Below are 20,897 nucleotides of genomic sequence, written 5' to 3'. Positions count from 1 at the left end.
GCTCAACTTTGGTTGAGCCACTTCGGCCATCCTGACTGTGCAACACTTACATTGTGGAAATTTCACCATGTAATATGCCATGGTACATTACATTTGTGATGATTTAGTAAAGGAAGAATCGAGCTTTAACACAACCTGAAGCTCTGGTACTTTCCACCACAGCCGAGCCATGTGTACCACCAGGCTCCAGCTCCAGACCGTTTTTTTGCCCACCCACTTCTTGTCTGGATTCCCTACAGATTGTGGAAGGTGAAGGAGGTCTGTCCCAACCCTGCCTGTGGGCGGTACCAGCTCATAGGAGCATGGCTTCATAATAGGGCATGGCGGGTCCTGGACGTGGACAGGATCTACAATATGGTGGCAGAGACACGAACCTGCACCAAATGTAGATCAACTCACGTCTCGTGGAGCCAGACTGTCCTCACACAACTGGATTTGGCATCGGCTTTACGCAGCTACTCAGGTGACCTGCTTCACAGCGTCAACAAAAATTATGAGAAGCTGTTCGGCAGGAAGGTGGCACCTGAGTTCTGTCCACCCTCACGTTACACTGGTAAGCATTTGTGAACACATTGGTAATTCAACTCGGTTTTAAAATCTTTTATTCACTTTGTTAACTTTTGTAAATGATCCATTTAACCTCTATGGTTTCAGGAGAGCTCATTGGGGTACAGTATCTGTTCCGGCAGACTGGTCAGGCACTGCAGCATATGCACCCTGATTCGGAGGAGACGGCTCAGTTAATTGAAGACCATGACGTGGAGGATGACGTGGAGGAAGATGAGGGCTTCTCTGACATCACAGACGACCCCACAGTGTTGGACCTGGATGTCCCTCTCGGACTCCTGGTCCCTCTGCCATTACATCTGGTCTCGGTTCCCTGCCCCACAACACATCCAGTCTGTCCTCCAGCGTCTCCACCCTGGCTATCACCACATCCACCACAGCCCCTAGCAGATCCACCCTGGTTCCTGGCACATCCACCATGGCTCCTGGTAGGGCTGAACAATTAATCGCATTATTGAAATCACAATATCTCAAAATCAATATCCAAATCACAGAAGATACAATTTTTATAAAGGTGAAATGTGTGACAAAACAGCATTATAATGAAGTACTGTAGTATCCCCTGGCCTACAAATCTTGATCTCCAGATGTAAGAAAACATGTTGGTACAGATCAACAAATGTCACACCATGATTGTAATAGTTTCTTCACTTAAAATGTATCCCACTAATCGTGAATCTTATCGCAATTTTTATATCTGTCAAAATAATCACAATATGTTTTCTTTCTACCATATCGTGCAGCCCTGGCTCTTGTCACATCCACTCTGGCCCCCGTGACCTCCACCATGGCTCCCAGCACATCCACCCTGGCTCCTGGCACATCTGCAATGGCCTCTGGTGCATCCATTCTGCCCTCTAGTTCATCCTCTGAGGCTGGAGTTGGTACACAAGCTGAAGATGAAGATATGGTAGGTGTCAGTGTGATCAATTTAGAATATGTAGGTATATAGATATGAGCCAAAATCCACAGCATCAATAAAGTGTAATTAAAGCCCTCAATAACACCTGGTGTTGAGAGCACCACCCGCTGTATGTTAGGTGCGAGCAGTACACCCGCACAGTGGCCTGACTGCTGCCGTTTAGTTGAGAACATTTTTGTTAGACTCAGTGATCTTCATCCAGGCCCGGTAAGAAAAGGGAAGAGAGCGGATTCAAGGTGGTCCTTGCTGTCAAAAGTGGGATTCGACCCCATGCATGAAAAAGACAGCCTAGAAACACTTCATCCAACGGGAGTACTGTACACAAGCACATTCTGGCTTTGGCATGGGTTAAGACTGTAATGACTTACAGCCGTTAACACATACAGAATGAAAAGCTGAGATAACAACAGGCTTCTATTCATTGGGAATTGGACCTGGCAGAGTAGCAGCTGGAGTTTTATGAGAGGCCAGTGACTGCCTAGTATTTTTCCCCAAACATAGGGTGATTATTATTTTGCAGTAGACAATTCCAGCTTCCTGAGGAAATCTGTCAGAAGTGGGATTCAAACCCACGCCTCCAGTGGAGACTGCGACCTTAACGCAGGACCTTGGACCCCTCGGCCATTCTGACTGCATAAACCTGTCAGTAGTGGAACTTTTGCTATGTGACATGACATGGTACATTAGTTATGTCAAGATTTCATACACTTTGACATAGCATGGCTCAACTTTGGTTGCAACGCAACGTCAATCAGTAAGGTGCTGCATTGGTCCAGAGTGCTAACCATTACACCATGGAACCTCTACAAAGGTGGCCTAGGCCGTTGTGCAACAGTTTCTTACATGATATCACCATGCATGTGTGTAAAAATTTGCTGTCAGAAGTGGGATTCATTCAACAACAAACGGACCTACTGTATACAAATTATTGGTTATGAATGGTTATATTGGTTGTGAATGGAACCTGGCATTGCAGCAGCTGGAGTGAACAATGGTTGACTTTCAAATTGTAATACTAACAATACTTTAGAGGAGACAGTTCTAGTTTCCTGTGAAAATATGTCAGAAGTGGATTTCGAATCCACGCCTCCATTGGAGACTGCGACCTGAACACTAGCTGCTGCAGGATCGGCTGTCAACATTCAGAAATGGATTTGTAACTGAATATTTGACGCTTGACTCTAGTTTGACAATACAGTCCTCTCATGACACGGCCCTTTGCTTTGCTGCCTTTCAGTTTACGAAGTCAAGATTTGGGGGGTCTCATGGTGCTGCTGCGAAGCCAAATCTCAGCAAAGCTAGAAGAGTAACCCAGGAAAATAGAGATCAAATAGCAGCTATTTAAATTGTGTTATTATTACAAGTTACTTAGACTGAATTCTTTACAGACCCAAGTCACTGACCCCACCAGTTCTCCAGCCAGCATTGCTGTCCCAGTGAGTACTGATGTAACTCACTTTTTGAATACAGTCTCTGTATGGTGGCTTTTAGGTAACGTTAGGCTATTAATACAGCATTTGGGGAACAACATGTTGACTATGAAGCAGAATATTCTTTACCAAATCCTTTAAATTCAGATGTATAAGCGAATATATTGGCGGGCTTCTGCAGAAAGCGGTGAAAAAGGCGTATGCGTATGTTAGCTTGCTAACGTTCATTTTGACTTCCGAGCCTTTTTAAGGCCAGTGGTGCTCATGCAATAAACAATCGTTTTCACATAATGACAGTTTTCATTTGTATAGACTAGGCCACGTTCATGGTGATAATGTCAACGCTTTACACAAGTTCAAGGTAGTTAGCTACACTGTAACAGCTAACGTAGCTAACCTTAACTTCGGTTAAGTGACACAATTTTCATGCATATAATACTTTCATGGTTATCATTTAGTGTTAAACATATTCCTCACACAATCACTAGTGTATGTGCAGTCAGGCTCTTCTAATTAATATTACCAAACATTAAAATAATTGCAGAAGAGGGTATACAACTTTCTAATTCATGATATTTCCCACCACACACTGTAAGAATACATGTTAACAAAGGAAATCAGGTTAATACATGAGCTGTATTTCAAACACAGACTCAATACACCCTAGGTGGTTGATGCCAAATTTTGCATTGGATTATTACAATTACAAGGCGGTGGCCTTGCTTTCATGTTCCAGCACTTGTGTTGTTCAGGTGTTAGTTATTATTTATCAGGTATTGGTTGCATTCTCTTATCTGCCTTCCCGCTTAAAATAAGGTCCCACCGAGACTTGAACTCGGATCACTGGATTCAGAGTCCAGAGTGCTAACCATTACACCATGGAACCTCTACAAAAGTAGCCTGGGCCGCTGTGCAACAGTTTCTTTCATGATATCACCATGTATGTGTGTAAAAACTTGCTGTCAGAAGTGGGATTGATCCAACATCAAATGGGCCTTCTGTATACAAATTATTGGTTATGATTGGTTGTGAATGGAATCTGGCATTGCAGCAGCTGGCGTGACCACTGGCTGACTTTCAAGTCAGCCAGACTTTCCAGTTTCCTGTGAAAATATGTCAGAAGTGGGATTCGAACCCAGGCCTCCATTGGAGACTGCGACCTATTAATAGGTCTTGGTTATTAATACAGCATTTGGGGAACAACATGTTGACTATGAGCAGAATATTTTTTTTACCAAATCCTTTAAATTCAGATGTATAAACGAATGTATTGGTGGGCTTCTGCAGAAAGTGGTGAAAAAGGCGTATACTTACGTTAGCCTGCTAACGTTCATTTTGACTTCCGAACCATTTTAGACCATGGAACCTCTACAAAGATGGCTGAGGTTGTTGTGCAACAGTTTCTTACATGATATCACCGTGTAGGTGTGGAAAAATATGCTGTCAGAAGTGGGATTCGACCCCATGCGTGAAAAAGACAGCCTACAAAGACTTCATCCAACGGGACTACTGTATACAAACACATTGTGGCTTTGGCATGGGTTAAGACCGTAATGACTTACAGCCGTTCACACATACAGAATGAAAAGCTGGGATAACGACAGGCTGCTATTGGTTGTGAATGGGACCTGGCAGAGCAGCAGCTGGAGTTTCATGAGAGGCCAGTGACTGCCTAGTACTTTTCCCCTAACATAGGGTGAACACACGCGCCTCCAGTATTGGTTGTGAAAGCTCTGAAATGTCATTGAAGATCCATCCTCTGCGTGTTTTTCTCCAGATTTCAGCGGGGATGTCCGATGATCTGGTCTCCAAGCCGGCCGGCTTCAGAGCGATCAGCTGATCTCTGGAGTAAACAAAGCGGCCCAGAAGTTGCTGCGCGACTGTCCGATGTTTGAATGAAAGTAATTCCAGAGTAAAAAAAAGTACCAGAACTCTCTCCATCAGCATGTTTGAAGAGGGCACAACTTCAAAAGTCAGTACTTGAAAAAGTTCTGAGTTAAATAAAGAAATAAAGGAGAAAAGTAAGAAAAAGAAGAAAACAAACAGGAGCGACTGTAAAAGGCTGCATGCACGTCGGCGCATGGGCACTTATTTTGTCAGTCAGTAAGGGTCTGCAATGGCCCAGAGTGCTAACCATTACACCATGGAACCACTACAAAGGTGGCCCAGGCCGTTGTGCAACAGTTTCTTACATGATATCACCATGTATGTGTGTAAAAACTTGCTGTCAGAAGTGGGATTCATCCGACACACAACTGTATACAAACACACTGTAGCTTTAGCATGGGTTAAGACTGTAATGACTTACAGCAATTCACACATACAGAAAGAAAAGCTGGGATAACGACAGGCTGCTATTGGTTGTGAACGGAACCTGGCATTGCAGTACCTGGAGTGAACAATGGCTGACTTTCAAATTGTAATACTAACAATAATTTAAAGGAGACAGCTCTACTTTCCTGTGAAAATATGTCAGAAGTGGGATTCGAACCCACGCCTCCATTGGAGACTACGACCTGAACGTAGCGCCTTAGACCGCTCGGCCATCCTGACTTTGCTGTTGGAGAAAGAAATGTTCTGGCATCCCAGCACGTGGACACACTTGCTGAGTACTTGGTGGCGCTTAGGGGTCAGACCGCTCTCTGTCTCAGCAACCAGCAGGCAAGTGCAATTATAGCACTGTGGGGGAGCCGGGACGAAGGGCACAAGAAGCGGGTTGTTTATGCTGCTCGACATCAGGACAGACTTTTGAGTGGACGTTTCAGGATGCCAAAAAAGGCCTCAGTAACGCCTGGTGTTGAGAGCACCACCCGCTGCATGTTAGGTGCGAGCAGTGCACCCGCACAGTGGCCTGACTGCTGCCGTTTAGTTGAGAACATTTTTACAAGACTCTGTGATCTTCATCCAGGCCCGGTAAGAAAAGGGAAGAGAGCGGTTTCAAGGTGGTCCTTAATTCTGAGGGACTATCATAAGATTAGGCAGCTTGTTGTTGGTAACTCCCTGGTGATGCAGGGAACAGAGATACAGCTGGTGGAAGTGAACCAGAACACCCTCGTCGAATGGCACAACAACAGGCAGAAGAGTCAGGGGCTCTCTGTGCTGCTCCAGGGCACTGCATTGCCTCCAGCCCTCCCTGACTCAGAAGAGCCTCTTCAGGAGGCAAGAGCACTCCCCGCTGCACCCATCCCAGCACAACAGGAACACAAATACTGGCTTCCAGCGAGTACAGCAGGTCAGGCGCAACAAAGGCTGGCAGCCTCTAAACAGCCCCCGCAGCTTCCACGTCCCATCTTGCTAAAGGGGCCAGTGAAGAGGCATTTGTTTGTCACACCCCCTGCACAAGGACCCTACCTGGCACCTCAGTTCTTCGCACAACCAGGACAAACTCTAAATCTGGTACCAGTAGTCCTTCCTTTGTCGGTGGTTCAGGGCACCTACCCACAAACCAGTGCGCCTACCACAACAGTGGAAGCAGGAGCCGGAGCCACTCCAAAGAGGCCATATAGGCGAACTGTAGAGGCAAACACGTGTAAAAAGTGTGGCCAGTTCCGCACTGCTGACACTGGACACAGCCATTACCATGGCAGAGTGTATTGTCCTCTGTCAGAATCTCTGACCAAAGACCAATGGTTGGAGGAAATGAGGAAAAAGTTCCCGAAATAATAATGTGCAATGTACTGTAAATAGTGAACACTTGTAAATTTTAATAGTTGTAAATAATAGTGGTACTGTAAATGCTGACAGTTGTAAATAATAGTAGTATTGTAAATAGTTAATAGTTGTCAATAATAGTGGTATTGTAAATGCTAAGAGTTGTCAATAATAGTGGTATTGTAAATGTTTATAGTTGTAAATAATAGTGGTATTGTAAATAGTTAATAGTTGTCAATAATAGTGGTATTGTAAATGTTAACAGTTGTCAATAATAGTGGTATTGTAAATGTTTACAGATGTAAAAAATAGTGGTATTGTAAATGTTAACAGTTGTCAATAATAGTGGTATTGTAAATGCTGACAGTTGTAAATAATAGTAGTATTGTAAATGTTTATAGTTGTAAATAATAGTGGTATTGTAAATGTTTATAGTTGTAAATAATAGTGGTACTGTAAATAGTTAATAGTTGTCAATAATAATGGTATTGTAAATAGTTTCAAATATTGTTTTTTAAAGTATCAATATATTACTCTGTGTTTACTGTAAATAGTAATAAATCCTGCAAAGTCTTTCAAAAGTTTTTCTTTATTTCTTTTTTCCATGAACAAACAAAACTGGTTTACAGCAAATGACAGTTCGTGTAAAACAGCACAATAATAATAATGGTGATGATGATGATGACGACATTTTATAATAGTAACATGGTATGTTATTTACAAGTTAATTAACTTGACACTTGGAAAAAAGAAAGAAAAGAGGTATATGTATATGAAATGTATCATGTCTTGCCTGATTATTTACAACCTAAACTTTTGGGGAAAGGGCAAGGGGAACAACAGGTAATAGAGTTCCTTGAGTGTCAGTAGCCCAGCTTTATAACTGGGGAATACCCCCAACTCTGGAAGTGATGTCCAAATAAGGTAGAAGACTTTTGAGTGGACGTTTCAGGATGCCAAAAAAGCACTCAATAACGCCTGGTGTTGAGAGCACCTCCCGCTGCATGTTAGGTGCGAGCAGTGCACCCGCACAGTGACTGCTGCCGTTTAGTTGAGAACATTTTTACAAGACTCTGTGATCTTCATCCAGGCCCGGTAAGAAAAGGGAAGAGAGCAGATTCAAGGTGGTCCTTAATTCGGAGGAACTATCATAAGATTAGGCATCTTGTCGTTGGTAACTCCCTAGTGATGCAGGGAACAGAGATTCAGTTGGTGGAAGTGAACCAGAACACCCTCATCCAATGGCACAACAACAGGCAGAAGAGTCAGGGACTCTCTGTGCTGCTCCAGGGCACTGCATTGCCTCCAGCCCTCCCTGAGTCAGAAGAGCCTCTTCAGGAGGCAAGAGCACTCCCTGCTGCACCCATCCCAGCACGACAGGAACATGAATACCGGCTGCAAGTGGCTCCTCTCTGTTTACATCCAGGATATTTTAACAAGGCTGGAACACATCAATGCCAGAATAACATTGACCAGGTTCTCTTATCTGCCTTCCCGCTTAAAATAAGGTTCCACTGAGTCCCACGCCTGTCAGCGTGCATATTTGAGTGGGATGCAGCTGATTTAGCTCTGTTGCGTGAAGCAAGAAGACAGCGGCTTCAATCCCAGGGCCTGTCCTCCCCTACTGATGATGACATCAATAAACATCTATGTAGGGAGGAGCTTGCGCTCAACTGCCCACCACTCAGCTGCAAGATACGCACTGGTTTCTTGTGAGAATCTGTCAGAAGTGGGATTCGAACCCACGCCTCCAGTGGAGACTGCGACCTTAACGCAGCGCCTTGGACCCCTCGGCCATCCTGACTGTATAAACCTGTCAGTAGTGGAACTTTTGCTCTGTAACATGACATAGTACATTAGCAATGTCAAGATTTTGTACACGATGCAATGACATAGCATGGCTCCACTTTGGTTGCAACGCAACGTCAGTCAGTGAGGTGCTGCATTGGGCCAGAATCTTACCTGCCTTCCCGCTTAAAATAAGGTCCCATCGAGATTTGAACTCGGATCATTGGATTCAGAGTGATACCCATTACACCATGGAACCTCTACAAACGTGGCTGTGGTCACTGTGCAACAGTTTCTTACATGATATCACCGTGTATGTTTGTCAAATGTGGGATTCGACCCCATGCATGAAAAAGACAAAGACAAAAACTTCATCCAATGGGACTACTGTATACAAACACATTCTGGCTTTGGCAGTTAAGACTGTAATGACTTACAGCCGTTCACACATACAGAATGAAAAGCTGGCGAATGAAAAGCATGCGCACTAAGTAGATCAACTCACGTCACTTGGAGCCAGACTGTCCTCACACAACTGTACTTGGCTCACAGATCAGAATTTCGGGTCATCCTCACACAAAAGTGAGTAACGTCTCTTTTCTCTGTTGCCTTGCCAAATAGTACGTAAAACATTCTTATTGATAAATCTGTTTATGTGACATCCGGGTGATCCGGTGGAGGCCTGGGTAACAGCCCAACACGGGTTTTAAAGCAGTTGAGGGAGAACCACACAGAGGAGTGGCTGCATTGTGTGGCAAGGTACACGACAGAGTGCATGGACTGATCCAGGACTGTTGACCATGAACCTGAGCCTCCAGACCCTGCTGTGGTGCCGAGCTGTAACTGGATCCTCTCCGTTTACAGTCAGGATATTTTAACAAGGCTGGAGGACATCATGTTCAGAATAACATCGACAAAGTTCTCTTATCTGCCTTCCCGCTTAAAACAAGGTCCCACCGAGATTTGAACTCAGATCGCTGGATTCAGAGTCCAGAGTGCTAACCATTACACCATGGAACCTCTATATAGGTGGCCCAGGCCGTTGTGCAACAGTTTCTTACATGATATCACCATGTATGTGTGTAAAAACTCAAATTGTAATACTAACAATAATTTAAAGGAAACAGTTCCTCTTTCCTGTGAATATGTCAGAAGTGGGCTTCGAACCCACGCCTCCATTGGAGACTACGACCTGAACGTAGCGCCTTAGACCGCTCTGCCATCCTGACTGTACTGTTGATGACAGATATGTTCCGTTTCAAAATGTTCAGTAGCCCAGCCTTATAACTGGGGAATACACCCAGCTTTGGAAGCGATGTCCAAATAAGGTAATGTACGTCACTCAGCACGTATCTGCCACTATCCTCCATTGAGAACTGCAGTTTGCCGGTTCGAAACCCGTCCGAGACATGTCCAAAAAATGTAAAAAAACATCAAAAGTTTCCTATTTGTGTTCAGGCAGCTAGAAATACGTGCATCAAATATATATGGATACAAAATAGCCAAACTTTGCCCCTTTTCCCCCTCTTTGATGGACGAATGTTCCCCAGCTTCTGGGCCATCCTGACTGTGCAACCTTTGTGTTATGGAAATTTCACCATGTAATATGATATGGTAGATTGCATTTGTGATGATTTAGTACACTACGCAATCATACACCATGGCTCAACTGTGGTCGCAATGCAACGTCAATCAGTCAGGTGCTGCACTGGTCAGGAAACAAAGACTGCAAATGCAACAAGATCAGACGAAGTTCTGTGATAATCCATTAGTGATTCTCTTATCTGCCTTCCCGCTTAAAACAAGGTCCCACCGAGATTTGATGTCGGATTGCTGGATTCAGAGTCCAGAGTGCTAACCATTACACCATGGAACCTATATATAGGTGACCCAGCCGCTCACAGGAGCATGGTCGCATAAGAGGGCACGGCGGGTCCGGGACGTGGACAGGATCTACAATATGGTGGCAGAGACACTAACCTGCACCAAATGTAGATTAACTCACGTCTCTTGGAGCCAGACTGTCCTCACACAACTGGACTTGGCTCACAGATCAGAATTTCGGGCCTACTGTATACAAATTATTGGTTATGATTGGTTGTATTGGTTGTGAATAGAACCTGGCATTACAGCAGCTGGAGTGAACAATGGCTGACTTTCAAATTATAATATTAACAATGCTTTTGAGGAGACAGTTCCAGTTTCCTGTGAAAATATGTCAGAAGTGGGATTCAAACCCACGCCTCCATTGGAGACTGTGACCTGAATGTTAGCTGTCGCAGGATCGGCTGTCAACATTCAGAAATGTTACGGCCTATAAGATTTGTGGCTTCAACATGCGGCGACCAATCTTGTTAGCGCATTCTCCCTGGCTTTCAACTCTGTGATCATCAACAATATGTTGACTATGAAGCAGAATATTCTTTACCAAATCCTTTAAATTCAGATGTATAAACGAATGTATTGGCGGGCTTCTGCAGAAAGCGATGAAAAAGGCGTATATGTACGTTAGCTTGCTAACGTTCATTTTGACTTCCGAGCGTTTTTAAGGCTTTTAAGGCCAGACAAGGTCCCACCGAGATTTGAACTCAGATTGCTGGATTCAGAGTCCAGAGTGCTAACCATTACACCATGGAACCTCTACATAGGTGCCCATAGGTAAAAACCTGCTGTCAGAAGTGGGATTCGAACCCACGCCTCCATTGGAGACTACGACCTGAACGTAGCGCCTTAGACCGCTCGGCCATCCTGACTGTACTGTTGATCACAGAAATGTTTCGGTATCCCAGCACGTGGACAGACCTGGACAGTCCTTTCCTCACAGAAGTTGATGTAGTCTGTGATACACTCTGTGAGCCCATCAATGTCCTCTCCACGCGGCTCACAGAGTGCCTGCCAGTCACTCACCTCAAAACAACAAGTGTCTCATAAGCCTCCGACCATCTCGTCACTGTCCTCATGATTGCAGGGTGGCTCTTGACTAGAGGCACATAACAGGGGTTGAGGTGCACTAGGTTGTGGTCTGACCTACCCAGAGGGGGAGGGGAGAGGAGATGTATGCATCCTTTACGTTAGCATACAGCAAGTCCAGAGTCCTCTCTCTCTAGTAGGACAGCTCACATACTGAGTGAAGTTGGGAAGTGTCTTAGCCATGGTGACGTGGTTGAAATCACCCGAAATAGCAATGAGTGCATTCGGGTGTTGAGTCTCTAAACGGGCTATGGAGGAGTGAATTACAGTCACAACAATGGCACGTTCGATTCCCTGGGCAAATGATACGGCCTGAGTCCAACAGCCAACAGTTCAATGTCCGGGCAACAGACACTATCCTTGATGGTGATGTGGGAAGGATTGCACCACCTGTTGTTAACAAAAATGGAAAGCCCCCCTCCTTTACGCTTACCGCTCCCAGTGCAATCCCTGTCGGCCCAGACGGTCTGAAAGTTGTCGATGGAAACGTTGTCGCCAGGAATGTCCTGGTGCAGCCATGTCTCCGTAAAGCACATAAAACTACACTCCCAACACTCCCTCTGACTCCTGGCCAGCGCGTCCATCTTGTTTGCCAGCGATCTCACGTAGCCCATGATGAGAGAGGGGAGACACGGCTTATATCTCCTCTTCTCCATTAGTCTCTGCTGTCTCGACCCAACTCTCTTCCCTTGTCGCTTCGTTCCCCCTCTGAATCCTCTGCATGTTTTTCTCCAGATTTCAGCGGGGATCTCCGATGATCTGGTCTCCAAGCTGGCCGGCTTCAGAGCGATCTGCTGATCTCTGGAGTAAACAAAGCGGCCCAGAAGTTGCTGCGCGACTGTCCGATGCTTGAATTGACCTAGGTTGCTAACCATTACACCATGGATACATACAAATTATTGGTTATATTGGTTGTGAATGGAACCTGGCATTGCAGTAGCTGTTGTGAACAATGGCTGACTTTCAAATTGTAATACTAACAATAGTTTAGAGGAGACAGTTCCAGTTTCCTGTGAAAATATGTCAGAAGTGGGATTCGAACCCACGCCTCCATTGGAGACTACGACCTGAACGTAGCGCCTTAGACCGCTCGGCCATCCTGACTGTGTGCTGGTCATGGAAATGTTCTGGTATGCCAGCACGTCGACAGACTTGCTGAGTACTTGGCGGCGTTTCGGGGTCAGACCGCTCTCTGTCTCAGCAACCAGCAGGCAAGTGCAATTATAGCACTGTGGGGGAGCCTGGACGAAGGGCACAAGAAGCGGGTTGTTTATGCTGCTCGACATCAGGACAGACTTTTGAGTGGACGTTTCAGGACGCCAAAAAGGCACTCAATAACGCCTGGTGTTGAGAGCACCTCCCGCTGCATGTTAGGTGCGAGCAGTGCACCTACACTGTGGCCTGACTGCTGCCATTTAGTTGAGAACATTTTTATAAGACTCTGTGATCTTCATCCAGGCCCGGTAAGAAAAGGGAAGAGAGCGGATTCAAGGTGGTCCTTAATTCTGAGGGACTATCATAAGATTAGGCATCTTGTCGTTGGTAACACCCTGGTGATGCAGGGAACAGAGATTCAGCTGGTGGAAGTGAACCAGAACACCCTCATCCAGTGGCACAACAACAGGCAGAAGTCTCAGGGGCTCTCTGTGCTGCTCCAGGGCACTGCATTGCCTCCAGCCCTCCCTGACTCAGAAGAGCCTCTTCAGGAGGCAAGGGCACTCCCCGCTGCACCCATCCCAGCACGACAGGAACACAAATACCGGCTGCCAGCGAGTACAGCAGGTCAGGCGCAACAAAGGCTGGCAGCCTCTAAACAGCCCCCGCAGCTTCCACTTCCAATCTTGCCAATGGGGCCAGTGAAGAGGCATTTGTTTGTCACACCCCCTGCACAAGGACCCTACCTGGCACCTCAGTTCTTTGCACAACCAGCACAAACTCTAAATCTGGTACCAGTAGTCCTTTCTTTGTCGTGGTTCAGGGCACCTACCCACAATCTAGCGCGCCTACCACAACAGTGGAAGCAGGAGCCGGAGCCACTCTAAAGAGGCCATATAGGCGAACTGTAGAGGCAAACACGTGTGGCCAGTTCCGCACTGCTGACACTGGACACAGCCATTACTGTGGCAGAGTGTATTGTCCTCAGTCAGAATCTCTGACCAAAGACCAATGGTTGGAGGAAATGAGGAAAATGTTCCCAAAATAATAATGTGCAATGTATTGTAAATAGTGAACACAATAGTTGTAAATAATAGTGGTATTGTAAATGTTAAGAGTTGTCAATAATAGTGGTATTGTAAATAGTTAACAGTTGTAAATAACAGTGGTATTGTAAATAGTTAATAGTTGTTGATTAAAGTATCAATACGAATGTTCCCCAGCTTCTGGGCCATCCTGACTGTGCAACCTTTGTGTTATGGAAATTTCACCATGTAATATGATATGGTACATTGCATTTGTGATGATTTAGTACACTACGCAATCATACACCATGGCTCAACTTTGGTCGCAACGCAACGTCAATCAGTCAGGCGCTGCACTGGTCAGGAAACAAAGACTGCAAATGCAACAAGATCAGACGAAGGTCTGTGATTATCCATTAGTGATTCTCTTATCTGCCTTCCCGCTTAAAACAAGGTCCCACCGAGATTTGAACTCGGATCGCTGGATTCAGAGTCCAGAGTGCTAACCATTACACCATGGAACCTACATTTAGGGGACCCAGCCACTCACAGGACCATGGCCGCATAAGAGGGCACGGCGGGTCCTGGACGTGGACAGGATCTACAATATAGTGGCAGAGACACTAACCTGCACCAAATGTAGATTAACTCACGTCTCTTGGAGCCAGACTGTCCTCACACAACTGGACTTGGAATGCTAGCTGCCGCAGGATCGGCTGTCAACATTCAGAAATGTTGAAGAGTTATGGCCTATAAGATTTGTGGCTTCAACATTCGGCGACCAATCTTGTTAGCGCATTCTCCCCGGCTTTCAACATTTGTCTAATCACGGCGCAGAAATATTGACGGAGTGTCTTGAAAGGGGCGTTCAATAAAGTTGAATACAGAGCGCAAGCTGGGAAAGATCGGTCACGCAAATAGAGTCAATTCAAGCGGCACGGTGAGTATTTACATATCTACTACAGTGCTGTATATGATGTAACTTAAAGTATTGAAGTAATTTCACCAGTTATATCATGTTGTCATCAACATTACAAACCCTCCGTTATCGTTCTTGCCCGCCGGCCTTTAGCTAATGTTATCTATTACGGTGGCTTTTAGGTAACGTTAGGCTGTTAATACAGCATTTGGGGAACAACATGTTGACTATGAAGCAGAATATTCTTTACCAAATCCTTTAAATTCAGATATATAAGCAAATGTATTGGCGGGCTTCTGCAGAAAGCGATGAAAAGGCGTATATGTACGTTAGCTTGCTAACGTTCATTTTTACTTCCGAGCCTTTTTAAGGCCAGTGTTGCTCATGCAATAAACAATCTTTTTCACATAATGACAGTTTTCATTTGTATAGACTAGGCCACGTTCATGGTGATAATGTCAACGCTTTGCACAAGTTCAAGGTAGTTAGCTCCACCGTAACAGGTAACATATTTCCCACCACACACTGTTAGAATAAATTTTTATAAAGTAAATCAGGTTAATTCATGAGCTGTATTTCAAACACAGACGCAATACACGTTAGGTGGTTTATTCCAAGTTTTTCATTGGATTATTACAATTACAAGGCGGTGGTCTTGCTTTCATGTTCCAGCACTTATGTTGTTTTCAGGTATTAGTTATCATTCATCAGGTATTGGTTGCGTTCTTTTATCTGCCTTCCCGCTTAAAATCAGGTCCCACCGAAATTTGACACACCGTGTATGTATGTAAAAGAAGGATGTCAAAAGTGGGATTCGATCCCACGCATGAAAAAGCATGGGTTGAGACTGTAATGACTTACAGCCGTTCATACATGCAGAATGAAAAGCTGGGATAACGACATGCTGTTATTGGTTGTGAATGGGACCTGACAGAGCAGCAGCTGGAGTTTCATGAGAGGCCAGTGACTGCCTAGTACTTTTCCCCAAACATAGGGTGGTTATAATTTTGCAGGAGACAATTCCAGCTTCCTGTAAAAATCTGTCAGAAGGGGGGTTCGAACCCACACCTCCGGTGGAGACTGCGACCTTAACGCAGTGCCTCGGCCATCCTGACTGTATAAACCTGTCAGTAGTGGAACTTTTGCTATGTAACATGACATAGTACATTAGTTATGTCAAGATTTTGTACACTATGCAATGACATAGCATGGCTCAACTTTGGTTGCAATGCAACGTCAATCAGTAAGGTGCTGCATTGGTGCAAAGTGGTAACCATTACACCATGGAACCTGTACAAAGCTTGTCCAGGCCATTGTGCAACAGTTTTTTTTCATGATATCACCATGTATGTATGTAATAACTTTCAGAAGTGGGTTTTGAAAACATTTTAGGCCATCAGTAGCGGGAACTTTTGCTATGTAACATGATGTAGTACATTGGCTATGTCAAGACCAGGCGCTGCACTAGTCAGGAAACAAAGTAAAAATCTGCACATGCCACAAGATCAGACGAAGGTCTGTGATTATCCATTAGTGGATAGGTTGCATTCTCTTTATTACATTACAAACCCTCCATTATCTGTCGTGAATTTCGCTGACGTTAGTTCTTGCCAGCTGGCCTTTAGCTAATGTTATCTGTTACGGTGGCTTTTAGGTGACGTTAGGCTGTTAATACAGCATTTGGGGAACAACATGTTGACTATGAAGCAAAATATTCTTTACCAAATCCTTTAAATTCAGATGTATAAACGAATGTATTGGCGGGATTCTGCAGAAAGCGATGAAAAAGGCGTATGTGTACGTTAGCTTGCTAACGTTCATTTTGACTTCCGAGCCTTTTTAAGGCCAGTGTTGCTCATGCAATAAACAATCAACTTTGGTTGCAACGCAACGTCAATCAGTAAGGTGCTGCGTTTGTCCAGAGTGCTAACCATTACACCATGGAACCTCTACAAAGGTGGCCTCAGCCGTTGTGCAACAGTTTCTTACATGATATCACCATGTATGTGTGTAAAAACTTGCTGTCAGAAGTGGGATTCATCCGACACACATACAGGCTGCTATTGGTTGTGAATGCAACCTGGCATTGCAGTAGCTGGAGTGAACAATAGCTGACTTTCAAATTGTAATACTTAGAATAATTTAAAGGAGACAGTTCTACTTTCCTGTGAAAATGAAAACTTTCCTATGTCAGAAGTGGGATTCGAACCCACGCCTCCATTGGAGACTACGACCTGAACGTAGCGCCTTAGACCGCTCGGCCATCCTGACTGTGCTGTTAATGACAGAAATGTTCTGCCATCACAGCACGTGGATAGACTTGCTGAGTACTTGGTGGCACTTTGGGGTCAGACCGCTCTCTGTCTCAGCTGCCAGCAGGGAAGTGCGATTATAGCACTGTGGGTGAGCCTGGACGAAAGGGACAAGAAGCGGGTGGTTTTTGCTGCTCGACATCAGCACAGACTTTTGAGTGGATGTTTCAGGACGCCAAAAAGGCACTCAATAACGGCTGGTGTTGAGAGCACCTCCCGCTGCACGTTAGATGCGAGTAGTGCACCTGCACAGTGGCCTGACTGCTGCCGTTTAGTTGAGACATTTTTATAAGACTCTGTGATCTTCATCCAGGCCCGGTAAGAAAAGGGAAGAGAGCGGATTCAAGGTGGTCCTTAATTCTGAGGGACTATCATAAGATTAGGCATATTGTCATTGGTAACACCCTGGTGATGCAGGGAACAGAGATTCAGTAGGTGGAAGTGAACCAGAACACCCTCATCCAGTGGCACAACAACAGGCAGAAGAGTCAGGGGCTCTCTGTACTGCTCCAGGGCACTGCATTGCCTCCAGCCCTCCCTGAGTCAGAAGAGCCTCTTCAGGAGGCAAGAGCACTCCCTGCTGCACCCATCCCAGCACGACAGGAACATGTCCTTAACGCAGGACCTTGGACCCCTCGGCCATTCTGACTGCATAAACCTGTCAGTAGTGGAACTTTTGCTATGTGACATGACATGGTACATTAGTTATGTCAAGATTTCGTAAACTTTGACATAGCATAACTTTGGTTGCAACGCAACGTCAATCAGTAAGGTGCTGCATTGGTCCAGAGTGCTAACCATTACACCATGGAACCTCTACAAAGGTGGCCTAGGCCGTTGTGCAACAGTTTCTTACATGATATCACCATGCATGTGTGTAAAAATTTGCTGTCAGAAGTGGGATTCATTCAACAACAAACGGACCTACTGTATACAAATTATTGGTTATGAATGGTTATATTGGTTGTGAATGGAACCTGGCATTGCAGCAGGTGGAGTGAACAATGGTTGACTTTCAAATTGTAATACTAACAATACTTTAGAGGAGACAGTTCTAGTTTCCTGTGAAAATATGTCAGAAGTGGATTTCGAATCCACGCCTCCATTGGAGACTGCGACCTGAGCACTAGCTGCCGCAGGATCGGCTGTCAACATTCAGAAATGGATTTGTTACTGAATATTTGACGCTTGACTCTAGTTTGACAATACAGTCCTCTCATGACACGGCCCTTTGCTTTGCCGCCTTTCAGTTTACCAAGTCAAGATTTGGGGGGTCTCATGGTGCTGCTGCGAAGCCAAATCTCAGCAAAGCTAGAAGAGTAACCCAGGAAAATAGAGATCAAATAGCAGCTATTTAAATTGTGTTATTATTACAAGTTATTTAGACTGAATTCTTTACAGACCCAAGTCACTGACCCCACCAGTTCTCCAGCCAGCATTGCTGTCCCAGTGAGTACTGATGTAACTCACTTTTTGAATACAGTCTCTGTATGGTGGCTTTTAGGTAACGTTAGGCTATTAATACAGCATTTGGGGAACAACATGTTGACTATGAAGCAGAATATTCTTTACCAAATCCTTTAAATTCAGATGTATAAGCGAATATATTGGCGGGCTTCTGCAGAAAGCGGTGAAAAAGGCGTATGCGTATGTTAGCTTGCTAACGTTCATTTTGACTTCCGAGCCTTTTTAAGGCCAGTGGTGCTCATGCAATAAACAATCGTTTTCACATAATGACAGTTTTCATTTGTATAGACTAGGCCACGTTCATGGTGATAATGTCAACGCTTTACACAAGTTCAAGGTAGTTAGCTACACTGTAACAGCTAACGTAGCTAACCTTAACTTCGGTTAAGTGACACAATTTTCATGCATATAATACTTTCATGGTTATCATTTAGTGTTAAACATATTCCTCACACAATCACTAGTGTATGTGCAGTCAGGCTCTTCTAATTAATATTACCAAACATTAAAATAATTGCAGAAGAGGGTATACAACTTTCTAATTCATGATATTTCCCACCACACACTGTAAGAATACATGTTAACAAAGGAAATCAGGTTAATACATGAGCTGTATTTCAAACACAGACTCAATACACCCTAGGTGGTTGATGCCAAATTTTGCATTGGATTATTACAATTACAAGGCGGTGGCCTTGCTTTCATGTTCCAGCACTTGTGTTGTTCAGGTGTTAGTTATTATTTATCAGGTATTGGTTGCATTCTCTTATCTGCCTTCCCGCTTAAAATAAGGTCCCACCGAGATTTGAACTCGGATCACTGGATTCAGAGTCCAGAGTGCTAACCATTACACCATGGAACCTCTACAAAAGTAGCCTGGGCCGCTGTGCAACAGTTTCTTTCATGATATCACCATGTATGTGTGTAAAAACTTGCTGTCAGAAGTGGGATTGATCCAACATCAAATGGGCCTTCTGTATACAAATTATTGGTTATGATTGGTTGTGAATGGAATCTGGCATTGCAGCAGCTGGCGTGACCACTGGCTGACTTTCAAGTCAGCCAGACTTTCCAGTTTCCTGTGAAAATATGTCAGAAGTGGGATTCGAACCCAGGCCTCCATTGGAGACTGCGACCTATTAATAGGTCTTGGTTATTAATACAGCATTTGGGGAACAACATGTTGACTATGAGCAGAATATTTTTTTTACCAAATCCTTTAAATTCAGATGTATAAACGAATGTATTGGTGGGCTTCTGCAGAAAGTGGTGAAAAAGGCGTATACTTACGTTAGCCTGCTAACGTTCATTTTGACTTCCGAACCATTTTAGACCATGGAACCTCTACAAAGATGGCTGAGGTTGTTGTGCAACAGTTTCTTACATGATATCACCGTGTAGGTGTGGAAAAATATGCTGTCAGAAGTGGGATTCGACCCCATGCGTGAAAAAGACAGCCTACAAAGACTTCATCCAACGGGACTACTGTATACAAACACATTGTGGCTTTGGCATGGGTTAAGACCGTAATGACTTACAGCCGTTCACACATACAGAATGAAAAGCTGGGATAACGACAGGCTGCTATTGGTTGTGAATGGGACCTGGCAGAGCAGCAGCTGGAGTTTCATGAGAGGCCAGTGACTGCCTAGTACTTTTCCCCTAACATAGGGTGAACACACGCGCCTCCAGTATTGGTTGTGAAAGCTCTGAAATGTCATTGAAGATCCATCCTCTGCGTGTTTTTCTCCAGATTTCAGCGGGGATGTCCGATGATCTGGTCTCCAAGCCGGCCGGCTTCAGAGCGATCAGCTGATCTCTGGAGTAAACAAAGCGGCCCAGAAGTTGCTGCGCGACTGTCCGATGTTTGAATGAAAGTAATTCCAGAGTAAAAAAAAGTACCAGAACTCTCTCCATCAGCATGTTTGAAGAGGGCACAACTTCAAAAGTCAGTACTTGAAAAAGTTCTGAGTTAAATAAAGAAATAAAGGAGAAAAGTAAGAAAAAGAAGAAAACAAACAGGAGCGACTGTAAAAGGCTGCATGCACGTCGGCGCATGGGCACTTATTTTGTCAGTCAGTAAGGGTCTGCAATGGCCCAGAGTGCTAACCATTACACCATGGAACCACTACAAAGGTGGCCCAGGCCGTTGTGCAACAGTTTCTTACATGATATCACCATGTATGTGTGTAAAAACTTGCTGTCAGAAGTGGGATTCATCCGACACACAACTGTATACAAACACACTGTAGCTTTAGCATGGGTTAAGACTGTAATGACTTACAGCAATTCACACATACAGAAAGAAAAGCTGGGATAACGACAGGCTGCTATTGGTTGTGAACGGAACCTGGCATTGCAGTACCTGGAGTGAACAATGGCTGACTTTCAAATTGTAATACTAACAATAATTTAAAGGAGACAGCTCTACTTTCCTGTGAAAATATGTCAGAAGTGGGATTCGAACCCACGCCTCCATTGGAGACTACGACCTGAACGTAGCGCCTTAGACCGCTCGGCCATCCTGACTTTGCTGTTGGAGAAAGAAATGTTCTGGCATCCCAGCACGTGGACACACTTGCTGAGTACTTGGTGGCGCTTAGGGGTCAGACCGCTCTCTGTCTCAGCAACCAGCAGGCAAGTGCAATTATAGCACTGTGGGGGAGCCGGGACGAAGGGCACAAGAAGCGG

General features: G+C 44.7%; 13 non-coding genes across 13 annotated transcripts; all 13 read right to left on the bottom strand.

Moving 5' to 3' along the window:
* Positions 1-2,037: 2,037 nt before the first annotated feature.
* trnal-aag (transfer RNA leucine (anticodon AAG)) lies at positions 2,038-2,120 on the bottom strand. The gene has a single exon. It is a non-coding gene; the product is annotated as a tRNA-Leu (tRNA).
* Positions 2,121-3,733: 1,613 nt separating this feature from the next.
* trnaq-cug (transfer RNA glutamine (anticodon CUG)) lies at positions 3,734-3,805 on the bottom strand. Its single transcript has one exon. It is a non-coding gene; the product is annotated as a tRNA-Gln (tRNA).
* A 1,584-nt stretch (positions 3,806-5,389) lies between these two features.
* On the bottom strand, positions 5,390-5,472 carry trnal-cag (transfer RNA leucine (anticodon CAG)). The gene has a single exon. It is a non-coding gene; the product is annotated as a tRNA-Leu (tRNA).
* Positions 5,473-8,291: 2,819 nt separating this feature from the next.
* trnal-aag (transfer RNA leucine (anticodon AAG)) lies at positions 8,292-8,374 on the bottom strand. The gene has a single exon. It is a non-coding gene; the product is annotated as a tRNA-Leu (tRNA).
* A 932-nt stretch (positions 8,375-9,306) lies between these two features.
* Positions 9,307-9,378, bottom strand: trnaq-cug (transfer RNA glutamine (anticodon CUG)). Its single transcript has one exon. It is a non-coding gene; the product is annotated as a tRNA-Gln (tRNA).
* A 126-nt stretch (positions 9,379-9,504) lies between these two features.
* Positions 9,505-9,587, bottom strand: trnal-cag (transfer RNA leucine (anticodon CAG)). The gene has a single exon. It is a non-coding gene; the product is annotated as a tRNA-Leu (tRNA).
* A 1,338-nt stretch (positions 9,588-10,925) lies between these two features.
* trnaq-cug (transfer RNA glutamine (anticodon CUG)) lies at positions 10,926-10,997 on the bottom strand. Its single transcript has one exon. It is a non-coding gene; the product is annotated as a tRNA-Gln (tRNA).
* A 31-nt stretch (positions 10,998-11,028) lies between these two features.
* On the bottom strand, positions 11,029-11,111 carry trnal-cag (transfer RNA leucine (anticodon CAG)). Its single transcript has one exon. It is a non-coding gene; the product is annotated as a tRNA-Leu (tRNA).
* Positions 11,112-12,349: 1,238 nt separating this feature from the next.
* On the bottom strand, positions 12,350-12,432 carry trnal-cag (transfer RNA leucine (anticodon CAG)). The gene has a single exon. It is a non-coding gene; the product is annotated as a tRNA-Leu (tRNA).
* A 1,528-nt stretch (positions 12,433-13,960) lies between these two features.
* Positions 13,961-14,032, bottom strand: trnaq-cug (transfer RNA glutamine (anticodon CUG)). The gene has a single exon. It is a non-coding gene; the product is annotated as a tRNA-Gln (tRNA).
* A 2,583-nt stretch (positions 14,033-16,615) lies between these two features.
* Positions 16,616-16,698, bottom strand: trnal-cag (transfer RNA leucine (anticodon CAG)). The gene has a single exon. It is a non-coding gene; the product is annotated as a tRNA-Leu (tRNA).
* A 2,298-nt stretch (positions 16,699-18,996) lies between these two features.
* On the bottom strand, positions 18,997-19,068 carry trnaq-cug (transfer RNA glutamine (anticodon CUG)). Its single transcript has one exon. It is a non-coding gene; the product is annotated as a tRNA-Gln (tRNA).
* A 1,584-nt stretch (positions 19,069-20,652) lies between these two features.
* Positions 20,653-20,735, bottom strand: trnal-cag (transfer RNA leucine (anticodon CAG)). The gene has a single exon. It is a non-coding gene; the product is annotated as a tRNA-Leu (tRNA).
* Positions 20,736-20,897: the final 162 nt, after the last annotated feature.

This window comes from Enoplosus armatus, chromosome 22, assembly GCF_043641665.1.
Source record: "Enoplosus armatus isolate fEnoArm2 chromosome 22, fEnoArm2.hap1, whole genome shotgun sequence".
In the NCBI taxonomy this organism is placed as follows: Eukaryota; Metazoa; Chordata; class Actinopteri; order Centrarchiformes; family Enoplosidae; genus Enoplosus; species Enoplosus armatus.
This window is presented reverse-complemented; position numbering and strand designations above follow the sequence as displayed.